The following is a 3,879-nucleotide window of genomic DNA, read 5'->3' on the forward strand; positions in this document are numbered from 1 at the left end:
CGTTCTCCCGCGCGGCCACCTTCTCGTACGGGAGCTCTGGACCTTCCTTTTATAGACGTAAGGAGAGGGTCCAGGTGTACAACGGGGGTGTAGCAGTGTGCTAACGTGTCTAGGAGCCCTACATACATGCCGACGTGGCCATCGGAGAGGTGTTGGAGCCCTGTTCATGTGGCGTCGTGGCCGTCGGAGGAGCGCTTGAGCCCTGTTCATGTGGCATTGTGGCCGTCGGAGGAGCGCTTGAGCCCTGTAGAAGCACAGCTGTCGGGGCTGTCGGATTCTTGCTGACGTCTCCTTGCTTCCGTAGGGGGCCGAGAACCGCCGTCGTCATGGAGCATGCGGGGCACCATCATTACTTGTTTTACCGGGGCGAGCTAGATGGGACGCCGGTCTTGTTCCCCGTAGCCTGGGCTAGCTAGGGGTAGGGTAATGATGGTCCCCCTTGTGGCGTGGTCGGCCCGAGCGAGGTGGTGACTCCTCCGAGGTCGAGGCTGAGTCCGAGCCCGGGGGTCGGTCGAGGCGGAGACCGTCGTCCGGAGGTCGAGGTTGAGTCCGAGCCCAGGGGTCGGGCGAGGCGGAGACCGTCGTCCGGAGGTCGAAGTTGAGTCCGAGCCCGGGGGTCAGGTGAGGTGGAGACCGTCTTCCGAGTCGAGGTTGAGTTCGAACCCTGGGGTCGGGCGAGGCGGAGGCCACCTTCCGGAGTCGAGGTTGAGTCCGAGCCCAGGGGTCGGGCGAGGCGGAGATTCCTATGGCGCCCGAGGGTGGACTTGGCTGCTGCCAGTCTCACCCTGGCGGGTGGCACAGCAGTCGGAGCAGCGCAGGCGGCGCTGTTTTCCTGTCAGGTTAGTCAGTGGAGGGGCGAAGTGACTGCGGTCACTTTGGCCTTGTCGACTGGAAAGCGTGTGTCAGGATAAGGTGTCAGGCGATCCTTGCATTAAATGCTCCTGCGATCCGGTCGTCTGGCGAGGCGATCTGGCCAAGGTTGCTTCTTCGCGAAGCCTGCCCGAGCTGGGCCTCGGGCGAGTCGAAGGTGCGCCCGTTGCTTGAGGGGGCCCTCGGGCGAGGCGTGAATCTGCCTTGGTCTACCGTTCCTGCCCGAGGCTGGGCTCGGGCGAGGCAAGATCATGTCCCTTGAGTGGACGGAGCCTTGACCGGAATTGCGCCCATCAGGCCTTTGCAGCTTTGTGCTGATGGGGGTTACCAGCTGAGATTATGAGCCTTGGGGGTACCCCTAATTATGGTCCCCGACAACCGTGTTCACTCGCCTTGATTCTTGATTGATTTGTTTTTCCCTCTCTTTCGGACTTGAATTTAATTCTAACGCTAACCCCAGCTTGTAGTGTGTGTTTAAAGTTATAAATTTCAGGTTTTGCCTATTCACCCCCCTCTAGGCGAATTTCACTTGTCCTTGTGGAAGATAGCTTCGATGGCCTCCTGTCCCGAACCAAACTTGGTGGCGATGTCCATCAGTTTGCTCGCCTTGGTGGGGGTCTTGAGATCCAGCTTGTTGACCAGATCACGATAGGAGGTACCGGCGAGGAATGTTCCGATGACGTCGGTGAAAGTGGCCTAGATGGGGTGAATAGGCGAAACCTGAAATTTATAACCTTTAAACACGCACTAAGGCCAGGGTTAGCGTTAGAATTAAATCGGAGTTTGAAAGATAGTTCTCCTTGCTTAGAGTTGCTCAATCAATGTGGATGACGTTTAGGAGCAAACTCAAGTCAATATGAGCAAGGGAACTTTAGAGAGAGGAATGAGGGAAAAACAAATCAAGTGAAGATCAACACAAGTGAACACGGTGATTTGTTTTACCAAGGTTCGGTTCCAAGAACCTAGTCCCCATTGAGGAGACCATAAAGGCCGAGTCTATTCCAACCCTTTCCCTCTCTCAATCGGTCACTTAGACTGGTCGAGGCTTATCCTTAATCACTTGGGTTACTAAGACCGCGCAAGGATCACCACACACTTAGGTGTCTCTTTCTAGCTTTACAAAACACTTAGAAGAATAAGAATAGAAAGGAGTAAGCAATCCAAGCAACAAGAGCAACAAAAGAACACAAAACACCCACTCTCAAGTCACTAAGGCATTGAGTTGATTTGGAGGTATGGAGAGGATTTGATCTATTGAATGTGTCTTGGAGTGAAGTCTTTTGCTCTTGCAATGAATGTTGAGTTCAGAAAACTTGGATGACTTGAATGGAGGTGGTTGGGGGTATTTATGGCCCCAACCACTATTCTAGTTGTTGTTGTCGATGGCGCACCGAACAGTCCAGTGGTGCACCGGTAGGACACTGTTCACTATCCGGTGTGTGCCATGCCAGCACGCCGTTGGGGTTTGCAGCAGTTGACTATTGGAGTCTTATGTCCTGTAGCTGCAACGGACAGTCCGGTGGCACACCGGACATGTCTGGTGCGTTCTGACATGCTGCTCTGACTTCTGACCGCGCAATGTACACCTTTTTTAGTCGACTGTTGGGTGCATGTTACCGTTGCTCTGTTGGCTCACCGGACATGTCCGGTGCACACCGGACAGACCGGTGAATTATAGCGGAGCGTCCCCCTGGAAAACCCGAGAGTGGTCTGTTCGAGTGGTGCTTGGCCTGGGGTATAAATAAGCTATGTGTGCGATGTTTCAATCAAAATTCCAAGAATCAAGTATATTTAGCTCATTCCTAAGTTTCCTAAAAGTCTTTTAATCTAGTGGCTTGGTAAAGATATCGGCTAATTGGTTGTGTGTGTTGACATAAGCAATTTCGATATCCCCCTTTTGTTGGTGATCTCTCAAAAAGTGATACAGGATGTCTATGTGCTTAGTGCGGCTGTGTTCAACGGGATTATCCGCCATGCGGATTGCACTCTCATTATCACATAGGAGAGGGACTTTGCTCAATTTGCAGCTATAGTCCCTAAGTGCTTGCCTCATCCAAAGTAATTGCGCACAGCAATGTCCTGCGGCAATATACTCGGCTTCAGTAGTGGAAAGAGCTACTGAGTTTTGTTTCTTTGAAGGCCAAGGATCTTCCCAGAAACTGACAAGTCCCTGATGTGCTCTTCCTATCAATTTTACATCCAGCATAATTGGCATCAGAATACCTAATTAAATCAAAGGTAGATCCCTTGGGGTACCAAAGCCCAAACTTAGGAGTGTAAACTAAATATCTCATGATTCTTTTCATGGCCCTAAGGTGAACTTCCTTAGGATTTGCCTGGAACCTTGCACACATGCATATAGAAAGCATAATGTCCGGTCGTGAAGCACATAAATATAGTAAAGAACCCATCATCGACCAGCACCTTTTGATCTACGGACTTACCTCCTGTGTCGAGGTCGAGATGCCCATTTGTTCCCATGAGAGTCTTGATGGGTTTGGCTTTTTTAATTCCAAACTTCTTGAGTATGTCTTGAATGTACTTGGTTTGGCTGATGAAGGTGCCCTCTTGGAGTTGCTTGATTTGAAATCCAAGGAAATACTTCAACTCCCCCATCATAGACATCTCGAATTTCTGTATCATTATCCTATTGACTTCTTCACAAGATGACTTGCTAGTAGACCCAAATATAATATCATCAACATAAATTTGGCAAATAAACAAGTCTTTAGCAATTGTTTTAGTGAATAGAGTAGGATCAGCTTTTCCAACTTTGAAGCCATTAGTGATAAGGAAGTCTCTCAGGCTTTCATACAATGCTCTTGGAGCTTGCTTGGGCCCATAAAGCGTCTTTGAGAGCTTATAAACATGGTTAGGATACTCACTATCTTCAAAGCCAGGAGGTTGCTCAACATATACCTATTCCTTGATAGGGCCATTGAGGAAGACACTCTTCACGTCCATTTGATATAACTTAAAGCCATGGTAAGTAGCATAGGCAAGTAATAT

The sequence above is a fragment of the Zea mays genome, chromosome 3 (assembly GCF_902167145.1).
Source record: "Zea mays cultivar B73 chromosome 3, Zm-B73-REFERENCE-NAM-5.0, whole genome shotgun sequence".
In the NCBI taxonomy this organism is placed as follows: domain Eukaryota; kingdom Viridiplantae; phylum Streptophyta; class Magnoliopsida; order Poales; family Poaceae; genus Zea; species Zea mays.